This window comes from Muscardinus avellanarius (assembly GCF_963383645.1).
Source record: "Muscardinus avellanarius genome assembly, chromosome: 3".
NCBI classification, from domain to species: domain Eukaryota; kingdom Metazoa; phylum Chordata; class Mammalia; order Rodentia; family Gliridae; genus Muscardinus; species Muscardinus avellanarius.
In genome coordinates, this window is record NC_137788.1 from 5,072,832 (window position 1) to 5,097,657 (window position 24,826).

The window sequence follows — 24,826 nt, forward strand, 5'->3', positions numbered from 1 at the left end:
ATGGGGCCTTGATTCCTTCTGTGGTGTTGGGACTGCTTGCTGCCTCCCAGCCACAGTGCATACGTGGAGGCTCTGAGAGGAGCCTTCCAGAATGCAGTGCTAGTTACTTTACTTCCCAGCAGCTGTGCAACTTGACAGAGAATGACAACGAAATGGGGTTTTAGGAACGTGGCCCTAAGGCACTGACATACTGGATCAGGCGCATGACGCGCTGCAGGCCATTTTAACAAAACCTAATCAGAGGGAACAAAAAGCTGGCATTTATAGTTTGTTTATTTATTGATTGCCATAAGCCAATGGAAGGAATATCCTGTTCCTTTTAATAAAATCCTTTTGCACATTTCTCTGTATTTTAACCTATAAGTACTTAGGAAATCTGACTCTAACAAGGTTAACTCAACTGTTCGATATTGTGGGGTAAAACAGACTGGGAGAATAAGAGCAGAAGTAGCGAGTGGGGCTTCGTAGCGGAGCAGCAGGAGCGGGCGCCACTGGCGACTTGGACTCCTGCTCCCAGGGGCGGGGTGATGGCGCCTTGCTGCTTAGTCTGCCACCAGTTCTACGTCCTGAAGTCAGGGAGCCGGGCCTTCTCAGGCTTGGCTTTCAGAGAGGAGATGCTGAGGGTGATCCTCGTATGAACTGTCACTACTTACGAGTGGCGTGAGCGTTAAGATGATTTACGATACCTGCTAATTGTGTCGCTATCGCTGCAGTGCTAAGCAAGTGTGTCATTTAGATGGCCGCTACAATCTTCAGAACAAAACCCAGCTCTTTCTGTTCTTTTTAAAAACATAAATTAGTTTGTTAACGGGGCAAGGGAGTAAGTAATAAATTAATTCTTGTTGAAGAAATCAAGCCTGTCAGATACTTTTCCCCCTTTGTAGATATTCTTCCGATCAGGCATCTTTTAACTCTGTGTAATACCAGTGGAACTAGCAAGTTATTTTGCTCAAAATGTCTTTTTTCTCCCCTATGCAGAGAAAGTTGAATGTGAGAACAGATCTTAATAGATATAGTTACACAGTTTATTTTATCATGTATCACTTTATTGCTATCATCTAGAACATTGTTATACTAAATGTTCCAATAATGGAAATTTTATGCAGCTATTTCAAATGAAAGAAATTTGCAAAAACTCAATTTTGGAACTCATTCCTTGAGGAGAGGGGAAAAAAAAACTCACCATGCTGTGACCAAATTAGATTTCTGATATGTTGGCAACTTATCAAACACTGTCATTTCCAGAAAACAGAGTGTGGGCTTCAACTGAAGTATCACTACTTCCCCATCAGTTTCCATTGGAGATATTTGGGTCTTAAGATGATTGAATGGTTAAATGTTTATGAAAGTTTTGTTGAAAACAGGTAATTAAAATTTGGTTTTGCACCTAAGTAAAAATGGCTCTACATGGGCCCGGGAATGTCCATGTTCAGTCACAGTGGAATCTTCTTTTCAAGAGCTTGCTGTAAACTCTTGGAGATATTAGTTGTACTTACTGGAGCTCCTTTGTTTTGCAGAGATCATGATGCAGCCGCCCTTTTGGATTTCTTTTTAATAATGTGTGACCCTTCACCTTTGATCCCCTGACCTGCATTACCTTGGTAACCATTTCATTTTTTAATTTAATTTCATTTTTTAATTTTGGTGTACAAGCTGTAACATTTCATCTCTCAAAGTGTAGCTCGCTGATTTCCTCAAATAGAGATATCTCTTTGAGTGATAAATTTGCAAAATGCTGTCTTCATTTTTTGTATTAAATTCATTTTAGTTCTAAAAATAAAATGTAATCTGTGTTTTCATCCTTTTAAGATTTAAGTTCAATGAGTGCATTTCCCCATACAGGATATTTCCTTTTTATCCATGTTTTGCAAAGGCTGAATGAATTGATGTTCACATGTAACTGACACACACCCAGGACACCCACGGCCTCCGCTTCCCATCACGATACGGCCGGTCCCCTCATCCCTCACCCCCTCCCCTCGGACACGCACCTCTGCCATTACAGGCTAACTCGTTTTTCCTGCAGAAAGAGTGGCACCTTGATTAGTCTTAGCTGCCACATTTCGCATCCTCAGATTATACTTTGTATTCTCAAGTATTATTGGGAGAAAAAAATCAGAGTTTTAATTACAGTCTCATTTAAGTACTAGAGGAACACAAAGTTATCTCATTACCAAAATTCTCCTTTCCCCCTCCTTTTAATATTTCATTCCAAAAAAGCCACAGTTATAACATGATAAAAAAAATGTGCTTTCATTTTTGCTGAAACCAAGCCAGTCAGCACTGATGATCCTTAGACTAGATAGACTGATGCCATTTGTTCTTATTTCATGATTGTTTGTAAGCCATGTATTTTACCATATTTCATTTTTCAGAAATTTCTTAAATGCAAAACAAACTGAAACAAACTCGAGTTAATTCTTTCAACTGACAAGATATTTCTAAAAAAAAAAAAATCATGCTCTCAAAAAGAAAAGGAAAAAAAAAAAAAAGAGCCAGACGAACTCTCTTAGCATGGTCCAGTGACGCACAGATCACTTTTAAGTGTCTCATTATTTTATTCTCTAACATTTGATGCTGATGTTTTAATCGCACACAGCTGAAGCTGCTAAACGAGCCTGAATGGATTTAAGTCCGCTCTGAGCTCTGTTGATACCTATAAAAGTTTATATCATTCATTAGGATCACAAATTAGAATTAGCCACGGTGAAGCCGCGCGTTGGGGATTGGCACTCTCGTGAACACCTCTTCAGCCTCGCCGGCTTGTCTTTGCCTGCTCTGTGTGCACGCTGGAAAGCTTCCTCTGGCTGTTGGGTATCTTTGTGTTTCACAGAATTGAAAAATAATCAGAGTTGAGAAATACAAGTAGGTAAAGCATCTTAGGATTATAAAGCCCTGGTGATGTCAATGTCCTAACAGTTGGGAGCAACTTTCTTGCTGACTCTTGAATTTTAAGGTGATTTTTTAATTGTATAATGTGTTCCACAGTTGTGCAGGAATGTTTTCCAGATCTCAGTAGACTTTTTTTTATTTTTGCCTCAGGTGTGTCCTTTATTTGTTCCTTTGATGCCATGTCCTTCTAGTACCAAAGGAATGGTGCCAGACTCCCAGGGCTGCAGGGGAAGGTGACTGCTTGTCAGCACCACTCCTCTGGCTGAGGGATGAGCGGGCTGATGGTCCCCTGGGGAGTCACAAGCGCCCCTTTGACCGAGCCAGCCCCCCCCCCCGCACTCCCCTCCCCCACCCATGGGCTCCCATCTACTTGAGAAAGACAGAAACTTTATTCCTAAGCCCAGTAAGAGCTGAAGAGACATTGATACAGAAGAGAGAAATGTTTTTATTATCATGGTTTATTTTGTGATTAGATCAGTTTGATTTTCTTTAAGGCTTTTTGTTGACTACATTTTAAGATAACTTTTTTTTTTAAAGAGAGCTAGTACATGGATATACTAATTACTTATTTTTAATGAGCATTAGTTATTTGGTTAGTATTTAGCATTTTTAGTAAGTTGTAAGTCAGGTGAATATAATCATGGTTCACTGAAAAAACCCTGTCCTAGAGTCAGAAAATCTGCTTTGAACTAGAAGGGCTCTGGCTAGGTCATTTTTATCTTTTGAGGTAGTCATCTAAAACTGAAATACTAAAACAGAAAGACTAAAACTGGTGTGAAACTATTTGTTTGGCTGACCACAAAGGCGTTTGTAAAACATTTCATCGATGCCGCTTCCATTGTGTGTGTGTGACATAGAGATACCGTATGTCTCCTACTTGCTTTCTAGGGTTGTTGGGAGGGTAAAGGAAACTTACACTGGGAATTCAGAAGAAAGGTGCTTTGGGAACTGAACCTCATCCTGTGGCTGTGCCGGGAGGCAGTGCTGGTGAGCCCAGTGAAGGGCCAGGACCGGGCTCTGGAGCCAGCTGCCGTGTTCGAGCCAGTGGTCTGACTGCAACACATTCTCTCAGTTTTCCTTCTCTTTAAATTGGGGATGGGAATCATAGCACCTGCTCAAAGGATCCCGGTGAGTGTGAGCTGAGTTGACGTGTGAACATTCCTAGAGCTATGCTGACGTGTGGCGTGAGCAGGACATACCTTTACAGAAAGCACGCTCCAGCCCCTGTCCCATCCCTGCTCTTGGTCTTCAGACATGAACCAGAAACCCTTGGATGCTTAGAGAGGGGACTGCACAGTTAGGGCTTTTAAGCATCTCCAAAACAGAGGCAAGCTCAGGTGGGTGAAGTTACATGTGGCTTCCTAGCCTCTTAGGAAGGAAAGTTCAGCTGCTCCATTCTGTTGATAGGTCCTTTTGTTTTTGCTATTTTGGGCTCTGGAGATAGACACAAGGGAAGAGACCTGAGCCAGAGTACCCTCTCTCACCAGCTTAGCCTTACTCCCTTTGATAAGCTGTCTAGCTGGCTTTCGGGGAGTCAGTGTTGAATTGTTGTGAGGTTTTTACTTGGCCTTTTGAGGCCCTGGTGTCCTCTTGCGTAAGGGGAGAGGACCTTAGTGCCATCCCTGTGTGTAAAAATGTTTGTCATGCTGGGCATGGTTATGCATGCTTGTAATTCCAGCATTTGGGAGGCTGAGACAGGAGGAACGCAGTTCGCGGGCAGCCTCAGCTACTTAGTGAGGCCCTTTGCAATTCAGTGAAAACGTGTTCCAAAATAAAGAATAAAGTGGGGCGTGGTGGCGCACACTTGTCATCCCCGCACTTGGGAGGCGGAGACAGGAGGATCGTGCAGGTTCGAAGCCAGCCTCGCTGGCTTAAGAGACCCTGTTTCCAAATAAAAATATAAAAATAGGTCTGGGAGCATAGCCCGGAGGTAGAAGGGTTTCCAGGAACCCCAGTACCACCAAAAAAAAAAAAAAAAAAAGAATAATAATAATAAACAAAAAAAATATGGCTGGGTAGACTGCCCCCGGGTTCCATCCCGAGTACTGGGGGCGGGGGGGGGAGCTTGCTATATTCTTTCCAGTGCTTTGCTTTTTTCCTAGGGGTGGTGCTAGGGATTGAACCCAGTTGCACATGAGAATGTTGAGGTCCGGGTAGGTTAGATCCACTTTTTAAGCCTCAACACTCCTCGTAGATTGCAGAACTGGGCCTTGGGTCCAGGTGCTGCGTGTCCCTGACATCTGCCTGCATTAACCTGCAGGTCACTTCTTGTTCTGCTATTTGAGTTGCAGGGGCCTCAGCTGCATGCATTGTTGCCCCGCAGCCATCAGACCATCTTTAAACTCCACAGCACCCCCAACTTCGTACAGCCTCTCATGAGGACGCAGCTGGCCCCAAAAGACCACCACCAGCATGATTAGGAAGGCTTCAGCACTTGTGGAACTTGTTGGATCTCCAGCAATGGCTTCCTCAACCCTGGCTACACATCTGGAATCACTTGTAATAGCCTTTTTTTTTTTTTTTGGATACTGGGGGTAGAACCCAGGGCTAGCTTTGGGCTATACTCCCAGACCTATTTTATATTTCATGTAGAAACAGGGTCTTGCTAAGTTGCTGAGAGTGTCATTAAGTAGCTGAGGCTGGCTTCAAACCTGTGCGATCCTCCTGTCTCAGCCTCCCAAGCGTGGGGATTACAAGCGTCCGCCACCATGCCCGGCTGTAACAGCTTTTTAAGAACTTGGAGCCCTTGCCCCATCCCGTGACTCTGATCTTGTTCTAGCAGACAACCATTGGTCATCCAGTTCAGAAATACAGTAGTTTATTTTATAAACAAGAAAAATATGGTAAGTGGCTTAGTTTTTGCACATTACAGGTTTGTTTTTAGAATGTGGACTAGTGTTATTGTATGGTTGCTTTGTTGCAAGTTACAATGGGTCTTTGAGGGCCAGTTTAGTTGTTCAGCCAACACCAAGCAGTGCCCTTTCTGGAGGCGAAGCCCTGGCCATGCAGTCTTCTTTGGGAACGCAACCATCCGGAAGCCAGGTTTGCACTCGAGCGTGGATCCTGAGCGGGCTGCCCTCTGTCTCTTCTCACATCTTTTCCCTCTCTCCTCTTGTCTTTAGTGCATCTATTCCCCCCCCACTCTTTTTTTTTTTTTCCCCCCGGTACTGGGGATGGAACCCAGGGGCATTCTGTCTCCAGACTACACTGTCGGTCCTATTTTTTATTTTTTTGAACCGGTCTCACTGAGTTGCGGAGGGCCTCACTAAGTAGCTGAGGCTGTCCGCCAGCCATGGTCCTCCAGTCTCCGCCTCCTGAATGCTGGGATTAGAGGCTTGTGCCGCCACGCCCGGCTCTCTGCCTTTTACTTGGCTCCCTCCCTGGTTCTGTCTTCCTTCTTTTTCTCTTCCATGCTTCTACCTAGTATCCACAGAGGCCCTCCATGTGCCCAGCACAATGGGTATCCAAATGGATTTTCTTAATTTTTAAAATTTGTTTTGGCATCTACGTTTCCAGGCAGTAGACACCACCTCTCATTAGCCTGAACATTGTTACATTGTGCTTGTTATTGTCTGTCCTAATTTGGAGTTTGTTGAGATTTAGATATTTTAGCTCATAGGTTTTGATAGATTGTAGAATGCCAGGCTTAAGTTACTGACCAGTGCAGAAGGTTAGGGAACAGGCTTAGATTGTTCTAGAGGCTACTTACAGCAGACTTCTACCACATCGGTACAAACAAAAACAATTTTTTTTTTAAGCCGGAAAGCCCCTGACCACTTGGGTCAAATCCCTGGTCTTTGGCAGTGAGCAGCCTGCTCCTGAGGCAGCGCCGCCTCTGCCATCACGTTCACTGTGTGCTGGGCCCAGGGACAGAGTGAGCAGGAGAACAGAGCAAATGTGATGGCAGAGAGGCCTGTGATTAACTGTCTTCACAGGTGTGGGAGAGACGGTCAAGCGACCCTCCCCGTGCGCCCCCCCTGGCAGGAGAAGTGACGGGAGGTGAGGGCGGCTTGGGGCAGAGGCCTTCTCCGTGTGAAGTGAGACGCGCCGCAGGCAGAGACCCAGAGGCTGGCGCGGGTGCCAGCTGGTTGCCTTGGGTGCCTCTTCTGATGCCCGTTTGCCCCCCTGAGGCTCACAGACACTGGGAAACACGTGATGAAGGTGTGGAAAGATATTTTTGTCATTTCTCCATGAAAATCTGCCCTAAGCAGAAAGGGAGTTAATGAAGAAGACAGCAACAACATTGGCGCACAGGCAGCAGGTCATGGAAAGTGGCTCCTGTTTGTTCTCACGTGTGGTCGCTTCCCCTGGAGCCCGCGGCCATGGCGACCGTGGCGCCTGTGACGCGCCCGGAGTCAGGATTTAGACTAGGATTTTATGTTCCTCGTGCACATTTTTAGGTGGGCTCAGAGACACGCCTCGCTGTCGGCAGCACATGTACTGCAAAACTTTGTTCTGGTTTGAGTCTCTGCCGCCTTTTTCTTAGCCTGCATTTTCCCAGGGGAGGGGCCAAATGGCCTGTAACTTGGTTGTGATGGCGCAGAGAGGGCTGTGGAGGGGAGGCGCGCACTCTTGGCCAAGGTCCGCCTCTGGGTTTCTCTTTCCGGCTCTAGTTCACCTTACAGTGCCTGGCACAAGTTCTTGCACATAATAGATACTCAGCAAACATTAACTCTCTTTTCATTTCTCATTAGCACAGGTAATTAAGAACAGGAGCTGATAGACTGCACGTATCTGTGCAGAGATATATCTTTAATTAAAGTTTTAATTAAAGAAACACCAGACCAAGCAGATGGTTCTTATCCCTGCATCCTGTAAACCGAACAGCTATGCCTTTTCGATCTTGCAAACAAGCAGAGCCGAGAGTAGCGGCTTTCGCCGTGGTAGCAGAGGGGAGAGGGGTCGCACTGACCAGCCATCTTGAGTTTGGTAGCACCTTCTGTGACGTGAGGCCTGGGGATACCCGTTGCATTTGGTATGGAAAAACAATGCACCAGAGTTACGTCCCAAACAAAGCTCTTAAGCCTCCAGTCAAGGGCATTGCCGAGGTCCAGCTGGTGGATCACAAGGCATGTGGCTTTGTGCTGGATCACAAAAGCTGACAAAGTGTTATTTCGGATCGTCAGTAAGGCGGTGTGAAATTAGAGTACCATCACCCCGAGTCTTCAGGTTTTGCCTGTAGAGCAGTTGGGATGGAGCCGTGGCTTGTGCTCGCGGCCTCATGCTGGTCCCCTCCGTATCACAGTGACCTTAGTGGGCAGTCAGGTGCAGGATTTAAAAAATGAAACCACCACAGGGGCTAACAGAAAAGGCCTCTCTCAGATCTTAGTGCTTCTTAGGCCTCCCAGTGAACCCTGGCCCGGTAGGAGGTGTGTGGCAGCTCGCCTTGACCTTGGGGGGTCCCCACCCCCCAGTTTCTTACCTTCCCCATAACTGTTCACTTAGCCAGGCACGTGGTTTTCGGGCACTCGGTGCGAGAAGGCCGTTCTACGACAGAGTTGCATGCTAGTCGATAGAGGTGTGTTTTGCCACCGCTCTCTCAGTTTACTTTCTCGTTGGTAGACTAGTACTGAAGACACTCATTTCTTCACGGTCAGACATTTTAGTGGAGAGCACAGGTTGCCAGCTTATTGGGGCCACCACCCTCTTCTCAGGGGGAGGAAAGTTACCCAGTGCCCCTCTGGAACTCTGCCTCCTGAAGTGAATTAGCAGGAAGCTGGTGGACAGATTGGCGCTCCTTCCTGTGGCTGGGTGGCGGCCTCTGTGCAGCTGAGGAGTGTAGTTCTTAGGTTGCCCACCTGCAGTGCTGCGCATTTCTCTTTCTGTGGTGGGTTTGGAGCCCTCACTCTCCCTGTGCTGCTTTCCTAAGCACTGGAGCTCTAATGCCAAGAGCCCATGTTGCACTGGGAGGTCCGCAGGGACCTTCACATGGCACACTTGCCGTAAACTGATAGCGCCCAGAAGTGTGTGGTCTTAATGCCATCTGTAGATGAGTGCTCAGCCGCCCTAGGAGTGGTGCATATGTGTGTGTAGGCCCAGGGAGACACGCCGCAGCACAAGACCCGGTGTGCGCTGGGGCAGAGCCTGTGCTCACGGGTAGATGGAGATGTGTCCACCGCCCTCAGGATTGGGGCAGACTGCATTAATTGGCAAGGTGGGCTTTGGTTTTAGAAGTCAGTTAAATGTAAGCTGCTTTGAAGAATAGTCTGTGGTTGTATTCAGAAAATATAAGATCTAGGTAGAAATGTGCCGCTCCTAGGTATTAAGCCTGCATTTTACACGTGGGATGTGAACCTGACCAAGCAGCAAATCTGTTTCTGCTCATTTGCCTCAAGACCTGAGCGTGGAACCTCTGCGTGTACACCACCATTGTAGATTGTGGGAAGCTGCTCAGGACGTGAACTTGCTGCTCAGAAGAGACAGTGGTGCCTTGCTGCAAGGCAGGCAGTAGGCCGTCCACGGGAAGGGGAGACCTCAGCAGGCCCGGCCACCTGCAGTGCTGCGCATTTCTCTCTCTGTAGTGGGTTTAGACAGTGCGCACATGTGTGCATATATTCTCTCTCTCCCTCTCTGTCTCTGTCCCTCTGTCTCTCTGTCTCTCTCTGTGTGTATGTTTTGTTTTTTGCAGTGCTGGAATTGAAGCCAGGACCTTTTCTGTGCTAAAAAAGCATTCCACCACTGAACTACACCCATAGCCCAGGAGAAAGATTTTGTCCCCCGATAGCTGTGTGATGATGTGGGGTGACGTGTCCTGCCCACTTGCCATCAGTTGTTAGTTCATTCCTCTCCCCTGCCCTCCCTTCACTTTTCAAGGCACTGGGGAGAGTACTCTCCCGCTGGGAGCACTTTTTTTTTTTTTTTTTTTTTTGGTGGTACTGGGGATGGAACCCAGGGGCATTCTACCTCCAAGCTATACCCCCAGCCCTATTTTTTAAATTTAATTAATTAATTAATTTATTTATTTTTGCGGGCCTGGGGATGGAACCCAGGGCATTTGACCTCCACGCTACACCCCTTGCCCTATTTTTTATTCTTTATTTTGAAACAGGGTCTCACTCTCAATGAGTTGCAGAGAGCTTCACTACGTGCTGAGGCTGTCCGCGAACCGCGATCCTCCTGTCTCAGCCTCCTGAATGCTGGGATTATGAGCGTGCACCGCCACTTCCAGTTTATTTTATTTTATTTTTTTAAATTTTGAAACAGGGTCTCACTGAATTGCAAAAGGCCTCACTAAGTACCTGAGGGTGTCCGCAAACCACAATCCTCCTGTCACAGCCTCCTAAATGCTGGGATTATAAGCGTGTGTCAGTCACCATGCCCGGCTCAACCCCAGTCCTCTTTAATTTTTATTTTGAGACAGGATCTCACTAAGGCCTTGAACTTGACGTTCTCTTGCCTTCGCCTCCTGAGTAGCCAGGAGTAGGAGTGTGTGCACCTGGTTTGTTCATTTGCTCTTTAGTTTTTTGTTTTGTTTGCAGGTCTAGGGATGGAACCCAGGGGCATTTGACTTCCGAGCTACATCCCCTGCCCTATTTTTTATTCTTTATTTTGAAATGGGGTCTCTTTAAGTTGCGGAGGGCCTCACTAAGTAGCTGAGGCTGTCCACGAAATGCGATCCTCCAGTTTCAGCCTCCTGAATGCTGGGATGACAAGCGTGCCCACCGCTGTTTTTTAGTTACTGATTGCCTCGTATGAGGTACTGTCATGTCTGAAATCGAGCAGTAAGCAAAGCCTTTGCTGGGTGGTGCTGCCGTCCAGCGTGGTGCCTCACTCCAGGCTTGGGATTGCCTGATCTGCTGATTTCTGCATAATGAACATCAGTGTTAGTGAGTAAGTGGAAGGGCACAGAAGCCAGGGGAACCATCACAGGGGTCCGGAGGCCTGTGTGTGCCTCTCTTGGTGAGCACTTTATTTTTGTTAGTGTGACTTGAGCAAGGACTCTCATAAGGTGCTGTGGAGGGAGTGACAGTCAGCTGCAGAGATATCCAGTGAGCGTGTTCAAGCCAAGGGAATGACAAAAGCAGTGTCCCCAGAGTAGTACAGGTTGGAATGGAGGAGAAGCCAGGAGGGAGGCCGGAGCTGGAGCACATTCCAGAGCAGGACCAGGAGGGAGGCCGGAGCTGGAGCACATGTCCAGAGCAGGACCAGGGGGGAGGCCGGAGCTGGAGCTCACGTCCAGAGCAGGACCAGGAGGGAGGCCGGAGCTGGAGCTCACGTCCAGAGCAGGACCAGGAGGGAGGCCGGAGCTGGAGCTCACGTCCAGAGCAGGACCAGGAGGGAGGCCGGAGCTGGAGCTCACGTCCAGAGCAGGACCAGGAGGGAGGCCGGAGCTGGAGCTCACGTCCAGAGCAGGACCAGGAGGGAGGCCGGAGCTGGAGCTCACGTCCAGAGCAGGACCAGGAGGGAGGCCGGAGCTGGAGCTCACGTCCAGAGCAGGACCAGGAGGGAGGCCGGAGCTGGAGCTCACGTCCAGAGCAGGACCAGGAGGGAGGCCGGAGCTGGAGCTCACGTCCAGAGCAGGACCAGGAGGGAGGCCGGAGCTGGAGCTCACGTCCAGAGCAGGACCAGGAGGGAGGCCGGAGCTGGAGCACACGTCCAGAGCAGGACCAGGAGGGAGGCCGGAGCTGGAGCACACGTCCAGAGCAGGACCAGGAGGGAGGCCGGAGCTGGAGCTCACGTCCAGAGCAGGACCAGGAGGGAGGCCGGAGCTGGAGCACATGTCCAGAGCAGGACCAGGGGGGAGGCCGGAGCTGGAGCACACGTCCAGAGCAGGACCAGGAGGGAGGCCGGAGCTGGAGCACATGTCCAGAGCAGGACCAGGGGGGAGGCCGGAGCTGGAGCACACGTCCAGAGCAGGACCAGGAGGGAGGCAGCCAGGGCAGCGTCCCAGGGAGTCTGCGGGCCATGGGAAGGCTTTTGATTTTACTGGAGAGAAAAAATTCCACAAATTTTTGAGCAGGAAAAGGATAACAGGATCACTGTGGATGTAGGTCAGGGTCCAGATTGCTGCCTCTTTGTATAAAACCAACAAGCTAGGAATACTGGTTTTGCAGTGGTTGAGAAGATGAGTGCCATTTTGTGTCGTGTGAGAGTGATGTGAAATTCAGGTCGTGGTCTCCATGTCAAGTCCAGTTTGCCACACTCGTTCTTTGGCATAGTGTCTGAGTCACACTCGTCCGCCCTGTACCTTCCAGCTGAGCCCTTCTGCCCGAGGCCGCATGGCCTGCCTTTGGCCCTTTACAGAAAGGGCTGCTGTCCACCGGCTCTGGGCTGAGGGGATGTGGCACGAGCAGATGGTGGCTTGGACCCGGGCCGTCAGAAGGAGTCAGATGGGCGTGTTTCAGGTGAGAGCTGACACGCTGTATTCACATGGGAGGATGCAGGGATGATGGCGGCTTGGCACGAAGTAACTGGAAGAATGCCCTTCCCTTTTTGGGGTTGGGAAGGGTTGGAGGAGGGTGAGGATGACAGCAGGGTTGTGATTTGGACACGCTGGCTTTGGGTGCCATGCAGAGGTGGTGGATGGGCAGTGGCATGTGAGTCCACTCAGAGGAGAAGCCTAGGCTGGGTGAGCTAGACATCAGCCTGCTTGCAGCAGGTTGGAGTGGGACTTTCAAGCCATGGGACTGGAGGAAATCCTCACAGAGTACCGAGTGCTTAGGGGGAGAGAAAAATCCAAACCTGGAGCTCCGGGGCCCCCAGTGTCAGGGGCTGGAAGGGGAAAAGGAGCAGAGGAGAATGAGGAGAAGCCACAGAGGGGTACGACCAAGAGACCAGGACGAGAGCAGGCTCATCTGTGCAGTCAGCCAAGTGCTCCTGAGGACTCGCCATGGATCGGTAGTGTGTAGGTCACTGGCGACTGACGAGAGCCGCGTGGGTGAAATGTGAGGTCAGGCCCCGGGCCGCCTGGCTCATGTGAGCCCCAGTGGGCAGGCTGTGACGCCAGTGTTCAGGAGGAGTCTGTTCTTGACGCCTGAGTACAGCCCGGGAGAGGGCAGGAGGCAGGTGAGCGGAGGAGGAGGGTAAGGATCTGAGCAGTCCACAAGAGTCCAGGTGATAATGGACAGTCTATACCCGACAAGGAGTAAAAGGGAATTGGGGTCTGCAGGAGGTCACAGAGGGCAGCAGATTCAAGGGGGTGGGATTAGGAATTGAGCTGGGACGGCCAGAGCCAGGTGCTTGAGGGGTGTTGTGGAGTGAAGTTGAATTGAGTTGCAGTTATGGTACAGCTAGAGCTGAGGCAGGAGCGGGGTTCGGAGAGCCACGTGTAACTTTCCGTGTTCTAGCAGCGGTGTTTTTAAAAGGTACAAAGAAAAAGGAATGAAACTTGAATAATGTCTTACTGTACTTAACCAATTCTATTTCAAGTGTGTGAACATGTAATCAATATAAAAATTACTGAGATATGTTACTTTATTGTGCAGTCTTTGTAATTGTTATTTATTTTTATTTTATTTTATTTTTTGCAGTACTGGGGATGGAACCTAGGGGCATTCTACCTATGAGCTACACCCCCAGCCCTATTTTTTATTCTTTATTTTGAAACAAGGTCTCCCTGAGTTGCAAAGGTCCTCACTAAGTAGCTGAGGCTGTCTGTGAACCACGATCCTCCTGTCTTGGCCTCCTGAATGCTGGGATTACAAGCGTGTGCCACCACGCCCGGCTTGGTGTGTTTTATAAACACCAATTCTAACACGTCTTACTTCAGACTGGGTTATTTCAGGTGTTGAGAGGCCACCGTGAGGCCTGTGGCTGTCATACTGGGCAGTGGTGGAGGTGTTGGAGATGGCTGTGAAAGCGTGGAAGGTTGGTAGTCAAGGAACAGAGTGGCCAAGGTTCAGCCACTGTCTGTGGATCTGAAGCCACTTGGGACTCTTAATGAGGGAGCCATGGAGGTTGTGGAGGCCAGTGATTCGGTGGTCTCTGCCCTGACCTGCCACCTTGAGCGAATCTCAGAGCATCAGTGGGACTCAGGGTCTTCTCTGGCCTCCAAGTAGCCCTCCTGGAGTCATGGGTTCGGGGCAGGATTTTACAGTAAAATGTCAGAAATACGGGCCATAATTTTGACAGAATCTTCCCAAAGTGACAGTTTCAGTTGGGTTTTCACTTTCACCAAGAAGGCCTTTCATCGAGTCACTAAGGAAGATGTGACCCACGTGAACGACTCACTGTAGCTCCCGTTTTCCCCTAAGCATACAATGTCCCTTAGATTCTTACCTTTGACATGGATGCTGATCTTTATTTCAGCATAATCCTCAACCCCTCGATTGTCTTAGTAGTACTGAACAATCCTAAATGTGAATCCTGCGGCACTGACGCTCAGGACTTTCCTTCAAGGAGGAGTCCCGTAGCATGCGTGCCTGGGGCACGGGCGGTAGCATGCGCACTCCGCCTGCCCTCTCTGATCCTTTTGGCAGGGTCCATGGTCAGTCTTAACTAGTATTTATATAACTGGCATGTAAATATTATATATTACGTATTATATACACACAAACATATACACATACACAGTCTCTTAGATACGTGTGTGTGTGTATGTATATATCTATCCGTCTAGGCCTTGTTCCACAATAATTCTTTGAAGCTTAATAAAAATTGGTGATGTCAGGAAGCTGCCTGGGAGCATTAAGGCCAAGAAGAAGTACAGTATTTTGAAAGTGTAAACAAGAACACCTCCGGGGCTCACTTGCTGTCAGTACTTTTCCTTATCAAGAATTAACAAAGATGGACATAGCGGCACACACTTGTGATCCCAGCACTCAGGAGGCTGAGACTGGAGGATCGTGGTTCGCGGCCAGCCTCAGCTACTTAGTGAGGCCCTCTGCAACTCAGTGAGACCCTATTTCAAAATGAAGAATAAAATCTCAGAGTGGGGTTGCAGCTCAGAGGTAGAATGCCCCTGGGTTCCATCCCCAGTACAAAAAAAAAAAAAAAAAAAAAGAATGAATAGCTGTTACTGTGAGCCTTGAAGGAGAAGGAGAACGGGACACCCCAGCCCTGTACCTTTATCATCTTTAACTGTATCATGGGTCCCTTTAGCTTGTTTCCTGCAGTGTTAGTGTTCATCAAAAAATTCTCCCAGAGCACATGCTTAGGGAGGAGAGCCCTGTAGCGCCGTGTGTTTGTGCTCGGTGTCCCTGGGTGAGGTGCGTTGAGCATTACGGGTGTGTTTTTAGCAGTAATGTCGGGGTGAGGGACGCGAGCGGTCCAGAGCTGCAGTGCCCTGGCCTGCCCGAGAGTCTGCGGGGCCAGAGTCCTGCAGACACCTGTATCCTTGGGTACAGCAGCGTCTTCCTCCTTGCCCCATGTATTCACAGGAAAGAGCCCAGGAAACAGCTTACTCTTCCGCAACTTTTTAAAAACTTTTTTATTTTTTTTTATTTTTTTTTATTTTTTGGTGGTACTGGGGTTCCTGGAAGCCCTTCTACCTCCGGGCTACACTCCCAGACCTATTTTTACATTTTCATTTTGGAAACAGGGTCTCCTAAGCCAGCGCGCGCGGCTAGCTTCGAACCTGTGCGATCCTCCTGTCTCCGCCTCCCAAGCGCGGGGATTACAAGCGTGCGCCACCACGCCCGGCTAAAAACTTTTTATTCTAATTAAATGTTTTCATCGGATGCAGGCATATGAATATCGAGAACTGGAAATTAAGCAGGAAATTAAAAGGACATTAATGGCTTACTGCAGTTTGTTTTGAGGTTTTCTCCCCAGTAAGTAGTGCTCACGTGTCAGTCACCCCTTCACATATAATTCTTTATGACAAACAGACTGGAATGTGTCCCAGCAAAAGAAGCTGTTTATGACGCTGCTTGTAGATTTTAACACACGTTATGGAAGGGAACCAAAGTACTGGCTTTTGAAAAGCGTCGTTAGTGTAATTACTTAATTGGCATACAAGAAATTCTAATTTCTTTGAAAGGGAAGGACAGTACGTCTAGGAGACTGGAAAAGTGAACGTTTTGACATTTATTCATACTTTTTCATTTAGACCCTGGTCTCTACGTTGCTCAAAAACCCAAAGTATAACATTTCAACGTGTGATGTGTTTATTCTTTAAAATTTTACTGCTGAACCTGGAACATGAGCCAGTATGGCCAGCATGTCTACCCAGAGCACGTGCGTGGTCTGCAGCAGGCAGGCACTGGCTCTGGCTGGTCCTCGGCGCAGGAGCGCCCACGCGCACACATGCCACACTGGTGGCTGCCTTTGCTAACAGACTCTTTACTAACCTCCAACTCCCGGGCAAGAGCAGGGAAAAGCAAACCCCGCAGCCGTTCCTGCTCACTGCAGCGTGCCTGCCAGCAGCAGCCCTCCTGCTTCCTCCCTCCCCAGACACTGGGCACTTTGCGCCCTGTCTGTTCCACTTGCTGCTCCTTTCTCTGGCCCACCCCTTCCTCTCGATCGGGGGGCGGCTCGAGAGCCAGCCCAGGGGTGCCCCTTCTCCACGCAGCCTCTGGGCTCTGTTTAGCACAGCCTGAGCGGCACCGTCCCTGTGAGGGCGTTACACTCCTCCTCCTGGTGTCCTCACTCTACTGAGGTGGGCGCTCCGGTGCGCAGGTGGGGGCTGCCCTTCCTCTTTCTCCAGCGCTCAGCATCTGCACGTGGTCCTAGTGAAGAGTCTGGGTGGAACGGTGGGGCAGTGGTGGTGGGGTAGTAGGCCTTCAAGCCAAAAAGGTAAATACTGTTTCTGTTTATACAGGTCTTAAAATTTTGGTAGCAGGAAGCCAATGTGCAAAGAGCAATGGAAAACGAGTCAGAAGCTGCTGTGTGATTCCAGAGATGGTCATATTTCATGTAAAAATAAAAACATACGGATTTGCATTGGGTCACCCTGAAATCTTCAGTTTGTTGTGCTGGTATCTCAACTAATTGTTTAGTTGAGTAACTTTTAGGGGAAATAGGGCGTAAATGAGGCTTTTGATGTCAGAAGCCCACAGCCCTTCTTTTTAAAAGACTCTTCACCACGTTCCAGGCTTGCAGAGGCGGCGGCCTCTCACAGTGGACACATGCTTGGGTATGGTGGGCCTTTTTTTTTTTACTTCAATCCACTGGAACTAAACAGTCGTGCCGACATTCCATTAATTTGAGGTTTGGTTGGAAATCGGTCCTGCATGCGGGAACACACAGCACCTGCCCTCCAGGAAGGGGTGCAGCGCCGCCTTCCTGCAGTCACTCACGTGACTGTCCCTGCGTTCGTCCCTGAGTGAGAGGCAAACGAGCAGCTTTCTACGGCTCCCCATCTGCAGCAGTGTGGTTTTGGCGGTCTCTGGGCCACTGTGAACGTCACCTGTATGCTGTTAGGATCTTACATTAGTTAGGAAAGGTTCGTCCTTTTCCTCACACAAACTTTATCTCCCTTGGAAAGACTTGTCTTTTTCTAGCCCATAGAGATGGCCGAGGAAGCACAGTGGGAGTGCTGGGGCCTGAAGTCCGTCTTCCTTCTCAGTCTGCGAGTCGCAAAGGGAGCCTCTGAGCATTGTGTTCTGTTGCATTGATACATACTTAGACACGTTAATCTGAACTAGAGAGCTGATTGTACCCAGTGACTCCCCTGGGATGCCGTGTTAGGAAAAACACAACAAAAATGGAAATAGTTTGCTGAATATGCATAGTAAGTAAAAAAAAATCCTTCTAAAATTAGTGTTAATTGAATCTGGACCTTGATGGTCTTCAAACCCTTAATTTTTAATTTGATCCTTTAAAATTTTTTTTTGCAGCCTCTTAAAGATAAAACCTACAACCCAATAAAAATTATGCTGTAATAATTGCAAGAAGGCCATTTGTTCAAGACCCAATTTTTGAGTTAAGGGGAAATATGTCAGATGCGAATGGGTATATATGTACATAGTGTGTGTTGTGGAGTAGATGTATGTGTACAATAAATACTTACATGTATGTTTAATATATTCTCAAGCTTGCCTTTATTCGGATCTCTCCTCTCCCCGTGCCTCTGGAAATGGGGCAAATTTTCTCCAGTTAAAAACAGAAATAGAAGCGACGGCCTTGACCCATTTTACACCTGTTTATTTCAGGCTCTCACCACGCACTTGTTCATGGGCGCAGCAAGAAGAGGGACCCACAGAGCTGGAGCCATGGGGCTGACACATTGGGATGAAGCTGGCAGAATTTGTAGGGAGCGTACCATCCTGCCAGCTCCGTATCTAGCTTCGAGACAGTTTGATTAGTGAATTGTACTCAAAACCCCCAATTAATTTGAACCAAATGTTACTAAAAATGAAATAGATGAAAGTGACCTGCTCTTGCCTCCTGCAGAGTGATTGTAAGGAGCCCAGCAGCCGGGCGGCCCCCGAGGCCGCCAGGACCCTTCGTGACGCCTCCCGCTCCGCCGCGGTAAGCTGCCCTTTCTGAGCAGCGCGCACCTCCCAGGTGATCTACCGTGTGTTGGCCGCTGTCTGTCCTCTACAGGATGGAAGCCCCGTGAAAGCAGGGCTCCTCCTTGCCTCCTGTGTCCCAGAGCAGAGGGCAGTGCCTGGCGCAGAGGAGTATCAATAAATACTGTTGAACCAACTGGTGGGTCACTAGCGTCGCGTCCTTTCTCTTTTACTTTCCCTTTAATTAGCTATTTAATACCGTAAGACCTTTAAAATTAGTACAGCAGAAACAATTTGGCACTAAGTTTAACAATCCTGTTGTGATTGAAATAACTGGCAGCCTAGTTCAGGGTGGTGCGAGAAGCCGGAGTACGTGAGGAGTTTGAAATGATGAGTTATAAGCTCACTGTATGTTACGATAGCCATGCCTCCTCCACAGTAGAAGTCAGTGGAGGAGAAGCATGAGTCATGTCTCTGGAATATCATAACATCGTGACATCTAGGAGGGCCACCAAGAAATGAGTGCAGAGGTAAAAACAGGCAAGTACCGGAGGATTTCCTTAATGCTTAATAATTAATATATTTTGGCATCGCAGAAAATAAGATAAAATATTTTCTAGACCACGTGAGCATTAATAGAAATAAAGGGAACTTGGAGGTGAATTGGTCACGGCCACACGACGATGGTCCCATAAGATGAGAGCCTGGCGATGCCCCAGCCACCTTAGCCTGTGTGGTACACACTGTGATGTTCACACAGTGACGACAGCCACGAGACAGCTCACCTCTCGGGATGTGTCCCGGTCGTTGCACAATGCATGGCTGTTTTAAGATGTTGCTAACGTAAATACTTCTGTTCCAGATTGCCTTCCCAGATGCCATAGTGACTTCCTTTTTATTTGTGGGTTGACTTAGGCCGGAGCACCAATATTGTTCTTCAGCCTTTGAGAGAATTTTTCTTAAAAAAAAAAAAAAAAAAAACCAGAACAAAAACAAAACCAAGGAGACAGTACCCTCTGATGTAGGCTGCTATCTCAAGGTGAGTTTATTTGTAGCCCTAACTTGTGATGAATTGTTTGAAGAACTGAAACTTTTTTGCAGGTATAGCATATCTTGTCTGTCTCATTTTGTTCACTTGGGTATAAACTTTGGTTGTTGGGCACGGAGGGAATCAAGTAGAACCAACTAGATCCAGGACAGAGGTCCAGTGAAACTTGCATTTTCTTTACACAGTGACCAGCGTTTCTGATCAAGTCAGGAAATGATTCGGTTCTTTATAAATACAGCTTGAAAAGCCAAGCCCAGGTATCTATCAGGTGCCACCAAACAGAAGCAGAAACAAAACAGACACTCCACCTTTTGCAGCATGATGCACTTTTCATTAGATTTATTTCCAAAATTATTTTGATAATCTTACCTTTTCCATGGAAGCGTAAGAAGTGTGGATTCCGGGTGAAGATAAAATCGCAAAAAGTGGTTAATAAGGCAGAACACACAAATCCGTATTTATAGTTTTCTGGGCAAATAAATCACCAGCAAAGGATACGCATGTTAAAAAAAAAAATTCTTGATTGCATTCAAGAAATGCAAGGTTGAGCTTTTTGCAGAAATAGAATTTTAAAGCCTCTCGGAGGGATGTTGTATTAAATAAGTGAATGTGCTTAGAATAGGAACCTAGGTTGTCGTAAGCGCTCGTAAGATTTGCTATTCGTTCTTAGAAGATTCTAGTGCAAGAGATTGAACCGTGTTTAATTTGCTGAGTAAGCTGTGCTGTAGTTTTGTTTCAGTGAGTGTCCACTTCTAATTGAACGAAGAGTGGCCGCTCAAAGCAGAGGAGATCTGCTCTCTGTGTCCGCGTGACAGGTGCCGGGCAGGCTGCACAGGACGCCCGTGCCCCTTGCCGAAGGAGCTGTTGCCGCACCACTCTTGGTTTATTCTGAAGTTTGATTAACTCACTGTTTTTAGTGTATCCTGCTTCTGCACCTGTGTACCTTTAAGTTTTGTGGAATTAAATAAAAATTTATGATCAGGGGATGTTTAAGGCCACTGTCAAAATTGCATGCCGAGCACTTGATTGAAGTCCAGTTTTCATCAACCTTCCTGCAGTTTAGAGGACAGGGCCCAAGCTTTTAAAGAGCGCTTCCACGAGTTACTGCCCTCTGGCGGTGCACAGGGGACATGAGGCGGGGAGGGGCTCTGACCCAAGAGCCTTTCGACTCTTAAGAAGGAGCCGCTTTAAAATTGGTTCTCTGGGCGCTTTTCCTTTGGGTAGGTTTTGAGAGTTGCCTGGTGGTTGGTCCATGCCGTGTGTGGTTGTGTTTGGTGCCTGTCAGGGTCCTTCTCCAGGAAGCAGTGGCCCTGGAGTCGACTCGCAGTCGCCTCTCAGCACAGCAGCGTCAGCAGCGTAGGTCGAGTGGAGCACCGGGTAAGGGGAGTGTTCAGGTGTGCCTGCAGTGAGGAGGCGTGCCAGTGAAGACATCCCTTTTCAGATGTCTCTCCTGTTTCCCCTTCTCAAGGGGGGACCATGTCACCTCCTGGATTAAGGAAGAGCCTCCCCTGCGGCCTTGGTTAGTCTTTGTGTGGACCACATTTGTTTCCATTTTTGCCTTCCCTGGAGGCTACCTTTCCCCCAAAGGCCCTTTGGTCAGATTCTGTTTTTCTTTGGGATCAGGATGCACACCAGGAGCCGACTCCTCCCTCCACCTCTGAAAAGTTGTGCGACCCTGGGGAAGTCGCTCTGTCTCCTCTGGGTTTCTCTAGCGGTGAAGTAGGGATGATTTCTAACCTATGTTCGGAACCCGTCTGAAAGGCGGCCACGAGGAGGAAGTGAGCCGAGTCTGAGTGTCCTGGCAGATTAACCTTTGCCGCCTGCTACTAAAGATATGTTTCCTCTTCTTCCTTAAAGGCAAGTTCTCTGTCCCCCCCCCTTTTATTTAATTTAAGAGGTCATTTAAAAAAACAAATTTATCTTGGAATAAATTCATACAGCACAGTTGCAAAAATAGTATGGAGTTTTCATATACCTCAGCCTAATTTTCCTGCAGGCTCTGCTCTTATTATGTTGAAATTTCCTGATAATTTTTCTACATAATCCCTGTGAACGTGGGTCAGATTTGGTTTCAGTGCCTGTTTAGCACTTCCCTAAGACCGCATCAGTAGGCTTGAATCCCTGGCTTCTGCTGTAAGTAGGCCGTTTGCTTTCAGACTTCGCTTCTTGTTTGGTTATGTGGCCATTTGACACCGGCAGCCTCCTGTGACCCTCCCGGATCTCAACACCTTAGCGTGTTCTCTATTTGTGCACTTAATGAGCGGTGCAGCCTAAGGAACGATGGGCATTCGTGCCCCATGGTATTTTGGGCGCTTTGCAGTCTCATAGCTGCTTGTCCTGCAGTTACAATGTAAGTGAAGATATACCACGCATCTTCAAAAATGAGTAAACAAGCCAGGCGTGGTGGCGCATGCTTGTAATCCCAGTACTTGGGAGGCTGAGACAGGAAGATTTCAGGTTTGTGGCCAGCCTCAGCTACTTAGGCCCGCCACAACTTAGACAGTTTCAAAATAAAGAATAAAATGTAGGGCTGGGGGTGTAGCTCGGAGGCAGAATGCCCCTGGCTGGGGTTCATCTCTGGTACTACACACATACACAAAAGAATAAATAAGGCCGGGCGTGGTGGCGCACGCTTGTAATCCCCGCGCTTGGGAGGCGGAGACAGGAGGATCGCGCAGGTTCGAAGCCAGCCGCGCTGGCTTAAGAGACCCTGTTTCCAAATAAAAATATAAAAATAGGTCTGAGAGTGTAGCCCGGAGGTAGAAAGGCTTCTAGGAACTCCAAAGAATAAATAACCCCAACATGTTTCTTATCTTTAGGAATAAGAAACTAAATGACTTCCCAATTAAAAGTCCACTAGTTTTAATATGTAATAATTAGCATTATTATGTGAAATCGTTTCAAATCATATTTTACATACTTTAGCAGCTTAAGAAAATGTCATAGCGTCATTTGGTTTCTTAACTTGGGGACAGGCAAGGAGAACATTTGTCCATTTTCATGTCAGATGAAGTAAGAGGGGCCACAGAGTGACCTCGTTGGGGCTACACAGAAAGCCATTCACGCCACAGACCCGGTCTAAGCGCTTGTGGCCATGTGGCCGCACACGGCACCCCTACAGTCACCAGGCGTTCAGATTGCTGTCCTCCATTCTCCTTTCAAATTAGCCAAACTCTACCTCAGTGGTCTTACGCCATTATATGCATAGTATTGCTTTAACACTGGGACATGATTTCCCTTTAGTTGCAGACCAGATCCTTACTGAAGAGCATGAAGCCAGCCTTGTTAGGCCAGAGGTAACGGAGCTCCATGGTCCTGTGCTGAACTCGAGAGGAAACCCAGGTCACCTGGAGCTCCGTGCAGCGTGGACGCTGTCAGTGCCCCTGCAGGCTCCGCCGTGGCTGTGGCCTTTCTGCGGGGCTGCGTCTTGTCTGGGCTCTTTGGGTTACGTATTGTGCTGGAGATAAACCTTGACAGTAGAGACATGTGTGACATATTTTTTTACAAGAGCTACTGAGATATTTGAATGAGAAGATGATGTCGTTTGAAAAAGTGATAAATGGGCCAGGTTCTTGAGGAGCTAGCAGAACGTCTTGTTGAGATGCTGAGATCCAGGCAGAAAATAAGAACGAGTCTCCCAAGAAAAAAAGGTTTCTGCAGGTGTGATGGGAATGTCTATGCTTTTCTACGAATTCTAATACCTGTTCCTGTAGTATCAATTTTGCTGTCATGTGTCTTGGTCTGTTGGCCTCGTTTCGGGTAGGTGTCCATCCCTCACGACATCTTCCTTCAGCGCAGCGTATGCTGGCAGCCGTAGTCATAGCGGGCCCCAGACTGGGTCTCATCTCCCACCCTGGCGAGTCGGGTGGACTTCCTGTCATGTTTAAGTCAGCAACATTGGAGTCAATGTAAGCAAAGTCAAATGTATGAATTAAGATGTGTTGGTCCTCTGTGTGTGTGTGTTAAGCTTCAGGAGGTGCCGGGTGTTGGCCTGTCCCACGCTGTGACCCCTGGATGCTGGAGCGCCCTCCAGAGCGCACCCCCGCTGGCTACACATTGCTGCCGGTGCTTTGGGAAGCTGTAAAACAGCCTGGCTGGAGTGAGGGTTGTAGGCTGGCCAGAGAACCTCCCTGCAGGTAGCGTTTCAGGATTCCGGGCGCAGTTTTAGGTTCACACACACATTTTAAAGAGTTGTGCATTCCAATAGCCTCGTGTCCACCAGCGGGGCACGCTTCAGACTGGAGAGAGAGACTGGCGTGCTGCTGGGCTTCTTTGGGGTAGGTCCCTTGAGAGGCTAGCACCTTCCTTTCTGTTAGCATGGGACTCTTGCAATTCTGGGTGCCAGCCTGAGAGAGAGGGCTGCTTTGTTCCTCTGTACTTAACAGATTCAAACTGAAAAAGATACTAAGACTTTCCTTGTATATTTTGTGGAGAGGACCGAAAACATTAAGCCCTTCCCCACATAAACAAACGATTTGTCATCCAAATATTTACTTAAATTACAGATTTCTTTCAGGCACGGATGGACACTTACCATCTCGTTTTCTTCTTTTCTTTACCCACCAGATAGATGCACACAGAAAAACAACACAGGATCTAGTATGTAAATGTCGAAAATGAAGATCCAAGCTTCAGGATACCTTGTGGCCAGTACGGTTTAGTACCGGAGAGCTGGGGCAGTTGTTTATTTGAAGGAGGGTGTGACATATGAAGGCGTCTGTCTTTTAATACCACCCGACTGTCCTGGACTGAAATAGGCCTTCAGAGTTGGTTTAGCATTTTAAGTTCAGTTTTGAGAACCAGCCATTCACAGTGAAAGCAAAGTTGCTAGGAAGTTTGTTTTAAAGATGCTGCCACCTCTATTTCTGTGAACCCAGTAAAAATAGCATGGAATAAAATTTAATTATGCTGTGCTGAATATTTCATGTGGAATTAAGGGGCAAAAGCTGCCTTTAAAAAGCATTAGGTTTGGAAGAGAATAAAGGCTTTGTAAGTTCTTTGGAAGATACTATAATTAAAAGATTTGCTCAAATGTATTTTTCCCTTTTTGAAGAGTTTAAAGAAGTCCACCCCCCCCTTCCAAAATTGATTACCTCTCAGACATCAGCCCTGCTTGGCAGTAAATACAGTGAGGCTGCCTCTGTGCTGATTTGACAGCTTCTTTCTGTTAAATGTAAAAGAGTTTTTTAATCTTCTGATTTAGATATTTTAATAGTAAGTGTTTGACTTGCTTTGGTTTCTGCCGAACCTGTATTTAAATCCACACAAACAGTTTGAATAAAGTGAAAACATCACTGGACTAGCTATTTTAAACATTTCAGGATGTAAGAATGCTAAATGGGGTTCCCTTTTAAAAATAGAAATGGCTGCTTCCATTTACATAATTACCGCTAACTAGCACAACATTTTAAACGGTGACAAACTCAGGGTAGAAAAGTATCTGTTTTAAAAACCTGGTGAGGAGGAAGCCAACTCTGCTCTGTGAGCAGCTGCTGGGGACGGAGAGTCTTTGCAAAGCCAGGCTAGCCAGGCTTCTCAGCTGCGAGTGCCGTCA

The 24,826-nt window shown here is 47.8% G+C and overlaps 1 protein-coding gene across 6 annotated transcripts in view; it reads left to right on the top strand.

The window, feature by feature from the left end:
• CAMTA1 (calmodulin binding transcription activator 1) overlaps nucleotides 1-24,826 on the top strand; it is a gene marked incomplete at both ends in the record, with an annotated part of 865,599 nt that overhangs the window by 81,345 nt on the left and 759,428 nt on the right. The window lies entirely within an intron of this gene.